The following is a 7,142-nucleotide window of genomic DNA, read 5'->3' as shown; positions in this document are numbered from 1 at the left end:
AATAAGGATTTGTTTGCTTGTTTTTGTATTTTTAGGATAGGGTTACAGGGTCTCACTGTGTAGATGGGACTCATAGTGATTCTCCTGTGTTCAGCCTCCCAAGCGCTGGGCTTACAGGTGCACGCCACCACGGCCAGTCTCGTTCGCTTTATCAGCACGCCCCAGGAGAGGGGCCAGCGCAGCAGGCCCAGGCATCGAACCCTGGCCCCTGTGTTCTGTCTAAGCAGGTACTTTAATCCGCTGAGCTATTTGGTCAGCCTGTGAACACGTTTTGAGAGGAGGATCAACTCTAATTGGTGGCCCAGGGCCGTCTGGGACAGATTCCAAAGCACACCCTCTCAGCAATAGAGTCAGTGAGGTAAATCTGCATGAGCACAGGAGGGACAGGAGAATACAGTGCTGCCCTCATCAGCTGTCACCGTGTATGGAGCCCTCTGTGACACTGGCCTTTGCCTTATAACCAGACGTGTATCCTACCTGCACAGTGAGGAAGCTGTCTTCATTGCCACACCCCAGCACAGCCTAGCTTACCAGTGAAATTGTCTTCCAATAATTCCAACACTCGTCCACAACACTGAGTGACACCTCATCTGCTCACGCGATCTATTTGACTTAGATCTTCCAATCACCATTAACAGGAAATAGTTTTTAAAATGTGTTTTCCCTGCATCTATTTCACATGACGCTTAGAAGAGGCTGTTGCTTGCCTACCCACCATCCATCCCCTCACCCCTTCTTCTTCCAAAGACAATTACAACGTGTTCCCATGATGTACCTTTTTCATGGATTCCTGTGTCAGGTGAGACAAGGGCCACTACAAATCAAAGGACAGAAGCACTCAACCACGACAGTCCTGCTCTTCAGCCTAAAGCTGGCTTCAGCCAGAAATGTGATGCAACTCTGGCCAAGAAGACCTCTGGAGCAGAGTACCTGGAAAGTCTCTTTCCTTTTTAATATTCTGCTATACTTTTCATGCTGTGGGTCTGAGAAACAGGTATATTCACACAAAAGAATGAAAGAGAAAAAAATGACCCAGTCATTACAACCTGTCCCAGAATTTGCTAACTTGCCTCTTCACTGGACTGCTTAAGAATGGTAATAATCCCGGTACTGTTTAAACCCATGAGTCCAGGTTACTGCTAACTTACTCTGATATGTGTATTCCCTCCACACCAGTTCTAGCCATGTATTTGACAGTGTAGTCATAAACATTTACTTTTAATTACAATATCTTTATTCAATGTGTATACATATACTGTAATTTCAACTGGCTATTGTAACAGATCTGTATGATAGTGATTTAATAGAAATTATCATCTTTAATTAAAATATAAAATGACCCCGAATATGCCAGAGATTATGCAATTGGTTAGCAGTATTCTCCACTCATTTCTCCTAGCCCTCTGTCCTGGATACAAGGGTGGTATTATTAAACAACACAATTATTATTCCATCCAAGAAAAATCAGGTGCACTCTTTGTGCCAGACATTGATCTTAGAACTGATAGTCCTAAAGAAATCTTGCTCTCATGGAACTTTTAGTTTGTAAGGAAGAAATATGTTAGATAACGACTGGAAAGACATGTTGCATAATTAAAACTATGAACTCCTGAAGGTTTCTAGAGTATTTTAGGGAATTCCAAGGGTATTAGGTGACCGAGTAAGTTATTCCTGACCAGGATGGCTTTCCCACAGCCCTGAGGACAGGGAGTAGTTAGTAGGATGAGCAGGATACACTCACCGGAAAGCAGTCCAGAGAGGAAGTGACAGTACGTGAGCAGGCCCAAGGCCCCAGGAATGATGGCTTCAGGAGTCCAGAGGAGACAGATCTGCAGAAGCATCACGTCATGGGATGTGGACATACGAGAGACAAGGTGACACCATGACAAGCTTCACATGAGGGAGTGACGGGGTCGGAGCTGTGCTTGCAAAGATTTAGAAAACCTACTGAATAGAGGGAAAAGGAGAGTGGAGTGTTAAAAGCACTGAAAAGTAGGTGAGAAAAGATGAGGACTGAGCCAAACTAAGTTATCTTGTATGCTTCTGCACACAAATCCTCTCCATGCACTGCAGCCCTGCACACCTCCTGCCCTGGTAAGAGCCCAGCCCACCAGCTCTGGCGGTACTGGGACCCAGTGGTTGTGCAACCCCAGACAGTAAACACAAGTCACAGAGCCTCATCCCTCAGAGCTGTCAGAAGGTGGATACTTGCATTGCTGAGTACTCATATGTGCATTCTTCCTCAGTTTGTGGAGGGTCCCGTCAGGAAGCGGCCTGGATCTAATTGTGACTGAACTGAACAGTGCAACTTATTATATTCCACCCGAGACTGACCCATTGCTAAGTGCATGGCCAAGTGATGGACAGGATTAACATGCTATGCAGACAGAATTGCTAAACACAGGCCTCCCCGTGGGTGAGGGGTTCTAGGACTCCAGCTCCCAGACCCGACTCCACGCATGTCCAAGTTCCTCATGTGAAATGGTGCGGCGTTCACATATAACCTCTGGGCCACCTCCCATATCCTTACATCCTCTCTACTTAACAGAAATATTGTCTTATGGTGGAATTTCAGAATAAGTAAAAGAAAGCCTAAACTTACTCAGCTTAGACACAGCTTCCTACCCTTCCTCCAGTTTTTCAGTCCAAGGTTCCCTGCACCCATCCAAGTGAAACCCAAGACAGTTGGCCTGGGGTGGAATGTGGTCATGTGTGAGCCATCCCACATGATGCTCTGGGAGGGTGAGGCCAAAAAGTCCTGAGTTCAAGCCAGACTGGGGCAGCTGAGCACCTTAGTGAGACCCCATCTCTTCTAAAAGGCTGGGGAAGCTGCACAGTGAAAAGCCTTGGGTTCGGTTCTCAGCACCAGAAAGAAAAGAATGACAAAAACCACTGAGAAACAATAAGCACACATGGGCTGGCGAGATATCTCCGTGGACTAAACACCTGCTCGGGAAAGCACAGAGACTGGGGTTCAGTACTTGGCACGACAGGCTGCACCGGCCCTGCTCCCTGGGTGCACTGAGCCAGCCACCAAGACCATTATTATAGGCTTGGTGGCCCATGCCTACAATCCCAGCACTGAGGAGGCTGAAGACAGGAGGATCCTTATGAGTTTGAGCTGTGTGGTAGACCCTGTACCAGGCACCAAATGCACTAAAAAAGAACAACAATGAGCGCACATGGCAGCGTCAGTTGCTAGAACCACAGCCCCGTAGAGCATCTTTCTGTTAATAATGATACAGCTGGTTCATTTTCACTGTGGGTTTTTCATTTGGGTTCTGGCTCTGGGGTTGTTAGAGCCCGACTGCTCCAATACCGAGCCGAGCCCAGCCCTGGGTGCTTTCAGTCTAGGGTGCTGCTAATGTGTGACAGGAAAAAAGTGTCACCACTCAGGGGCAATAATGAGGGCAGGAAGGTGCCAGGCGAGGCAGGTGGGGGCTGCGCTGAGGACTCGCAGTCCTCAGGTCTGCTGAGGTCTCCCCAGCTTGACCTGCTTCTTGCCACAGGGAGGGACCAGGCTTCTGTGCAGGGCCGGGCCTCACCAGCTCAGCAAGGACGCGGGTGGCCGTGGCTCAGACCCCTCTCCCCTCAGCAGCTCTGAGACTTGAGGGAAAGCACGCTCGAAACTTTACAGCATTGCAAGACAGTGGAAGTGGGCCTAGCTGGTGGAGAGTCCAAGGCCGAGTAAAATATACAGAGTGGATCTTTGCCTTCGGTGATGCTCAGCCAACAGTTATGATTGATGTATTTATTTTTTTAATAAATGTATTTATTTTACACAGGGTCTCACTAGGCAGCTCAGACTCCTAGGGATCCTTCTGTCTCAGCCCTCCCAGCACTGGGATTGCAGGTGTGCACTACTATGCCCACTTTCAGTGGCCGGCTAAGCAAGAGGCAAGGAGGCATGGCATGCCGTACTGGGGATCAAACCCAGGTCCTTGCACTTGTCAGGCAGGCGCTTAGAGCACCAAGCTGTCTCCCCAGCCCTGGTTGATGCATTTAAATGACGAACTTCCTCTGTCACTCAAGGGAGGAGGCTCCTACCAGACTGGTGCAGGGACGGAGGGGGAAGTCACATCCCTGTGCTTGTTGTCTAAGCACAAAGCAAGAACTATTTGGTCTCAAAAAAAAATACTGCTGGGGAGCCGGCTAAATAGCTCAGTGGATTAAAGCATTTGCACGCAGGCGCAGGGGCCAGGGATTTGATCCCCAGGCCTGCCCCTGGGGTGCACTGAGATGACAATTGAGAGTGAGCATGGTGGTGCGTGCCTGTAATCCCAGTCCTTGGGAGGCTGTAAACAAGTGGATCACTACTAGTCCAATCTAGTAGTGAGACCTTGTACACCCTGTACACCCTTCCCTAAAATACAGGGAAAAAAAAAAAAAAAGCCCTGCTGGGCTGAGGAAATAGCTCAGCAGTCTAAGCACCTGCCTGGCAAATGCAAGGGCCCGAGTTCAATCCTCAGCAGCATAGGCCATGCTTGCCCTCACTCTGCACTGGCTCCAAAGCCCAGTGTGGTGGTGCACACCAGTAATCCCAGCGCTGGGGAGGCTGAGATGGTTGGATCACTACAAGCCCAACCTTCATAGCAGGACCCTATACCAAATTAATAAATAAAAAATTAAAAAATATTTTTAAAATACTGCTAGACTCATACAGTGGTTACAGTTTATGATCCGTGAGGTTGAGCCACCACAGCAGCTCTCGTGTCTTGGGTTGAACATCCGGGTCTGGGGGAATAAACAGATAAGAACAGTAGAAAATAAATCCAGTTTGGTGGCACTCACCTGCAATCCCAGCACTCTGCAGCCTGAGGTGTGAGGACTACAAATTCAAGCCCAGCCTGGGAAATTTAGAAAGACCCTGTCTCAAAAGTAAATGAAGAAATGGAGCTATAGCTCAGTACAAAAACCCTGGGTTCAGGGGCCAGGGAGATAGTTCAGCGGCATAAGTGTCTGGCTGGCAAGCGCGAGGTCCTGAATTCGATTCCCTGAACCCCCAAAGACCCTCGTTTTCAATCCTCTGAACTCCCAAAGACCCCCTTTTCTGTCTGTAGGAAAGAAAGAAGAAAGGAAGGGGCATGGAATGGAAGGAAAAGGAAGGAGAGTGAGGGGAAGGAAGGTAGCAGAGGATAGAAAATAAAAACAATGGTGCAAAGGAAAGAATACTTACCCCATGACTTACTGCTTTATTAATTGACCCTCCAGTGCTCAGCATACACCGCAGGCTGAGGTAGAAGATGCGCCACCAGAGTGCACATGAATTGCCTTCCTGTGACTCTGCCGCGTTAGCCTGCCTGACCTGGATGCTGCGACCAACTTCCCCAGCGATGAGGAAGAAGGAAACAGTAACGGGACCGACAAGAGAAAGCGTCTCCGGATGCTCCTCCTGGTGCCCTTGACCCAGAGCAGGAGCAGCACCGCGTGAAGGCCCGACAGCGAGGGCTGGCTTCTCAGCCCCTGGCCTGGGGAAGCGGGGAGGTGGGGCCTCGTGGGGGAGTGGGTCTTCACAGGTGCACCTCGCAGGGACGTGAGTCACCCACCATCCCCCACCGTGAGGGGAGCAGCCTCCCCTGCTGCACTCTCGCCACAACCTCCAGCCTCTGAAGCAGCAGCCGTGACTGAAAAGGCCAACTAACGGTGCAGCTGAGCTCCGGCACCAAGCCCAAAGGAGCTGTGCCTCTTCCGCAGTTGCTAACCTTAGGCATTTTGTTCTAGTAAGGGAAAGCTAACATGAGCACTGAATAAAGACCCCACAGAGTACGGCAAGAACTGAGAAGCATTCCAGCTGATTCTAAATTAAAGACTTTTCCCTTACCAAGGAAAGCAAGAAGGAAGCTACCAGCAAGGTGGTTCTATCACCAGCAGACCCCTGAACTGTTGCAAGGTGGTTTCTCAAGAGACTCGAGTCGATCTTCTATTGCTACGTGGCCAGAAGTTGCTTTGAAAGTGTCCCTCTAAACCACGTAGAGATATTAGCAGGAACATGATGACAACTATTTGCATAGCTATAAGGTGTTTGTTCAGCTTTAATCAATTTGTTTAGATTTAATCCAGAAAGGACCAAAACATTATCCTGTATAGATAATGCAATACAATGCCTATTGCTATAGGGAAGACAGCTCCCTCACTGTTAGATGTCAAGTGTACAAGTTTGTGATCTCAGGACATCACAGAGTGAGATCTCAAACCAAAGGAGGAAGTTAGAATAGAAAGAGCTTTTGGGTCTCCGCCAGGGGTCCTGGTCCTGGTCCTGGTCCTGGTCCTGGCCCCTTATGCCAAAGTCACCGCATGGGCACAACGTGAGTCAAACATCGAGGACTACAAGTACAGCTTCTTAGCTACTATGGATCCAATAGGGAAGTGGACCATGCAGCAAGGCCACATAGAGAGACCAGTGGCCTTGCTGGAGGGATGGAGGACAGCTCTATGTGTTCTGGTCACCAGAACGGTGGCTGATGCTCCCAGGCTCGTGGGACCTGGCAGTGCTGGCTAGGGTACAACTCGGGCTGCTGTCTGTTGCTAAGGGTGCGTGCAGACCTGGCTGTTGTTTCCATCTCGAGGCCTGATCTTCTTCAGAATCACCTCCCGCACAATGTTTTTCATTTGTTTTTGTTTTTTTGAGACAGGGCCTCACTAAGTAGTTTAGGCTGGCCTAGAACAGCGGAGCCCAGGCTGACCTCTCACTCCCATCGACGGTCCTGCCTCAGCCTCCTGGGTGACAGCCATGGTCTTGGTGTGCCGCATTTGTACTAACTCCCTCAAGAGTCCAATTCCTCTCTGCCTATTAATTTCTAACTTTCATAGCTGCTTAGAGTACCATGCCCGAACCAAACACGGACAGTGTGGACTTTCTACAAGTGGTCCTAGCGATTTATTAATGGCTGGGGATGAGCTCTCAAAGGAGTAAGGGTAACATTTGAAAAAGATGCTAAATGCATAAAAGTACACTAACAATTATTAATTTACATATTATCCAATTCATTCAATTACTGGATTTTTTTTTTTTTTTTTTGGCAGAACCAGGAATTGAACTCAGATCCTTATACTTTCCAGGGAAGCACTTATTCTACTGAGCCATCTCCCCGGCCCACTAACAACTATTAAAGAGCAACATATCCTTGTGGTTTCTCAAACTG

The 7,142-nt window shown here is 48.7% G+C and overlaps 1 long non-coding RNA gene across 1 annotated transcript in view; it reads left to right on the top strand.

Annotated features, from left to right (window-relative positions):
- Positions 1-5,143, top strand: part of LOC111815004 — a 19,973-nt gene extending 14,830 nt beyond the window's left edge. The window contains exon 3 of the long non-coding RNA XR_002819835.1: positions 5,130-5,143. This is a non-coding gene — a long non-coding RNA (uncharacterized LOC111815004). The remainder of the gene's footprint in view (positions 1-5,129) is intronic.
- Positions 5,144-7,142: the final 1,999 nt, after the last annotated feature.

Source organism: Octodon degus, unplaced genomic scaffold (genome assembly GCF_000260255.1).
Source record: "Octodon degus isolate 3935 unplaced genomic scaffold, OctDeg1.0 scaffold00001, whole genome shotgun sequence".
Lineage (NCBI taxonomy): Eukaryota > Metazoa > Chordata > Mammalia > Rodentia > Octodontidae > Octodon > Octodon degus.
Note: the sequence above shows the minus strand (reverse complement) of the source record. Positions and strands in the feature narration are given on the sequence as shown.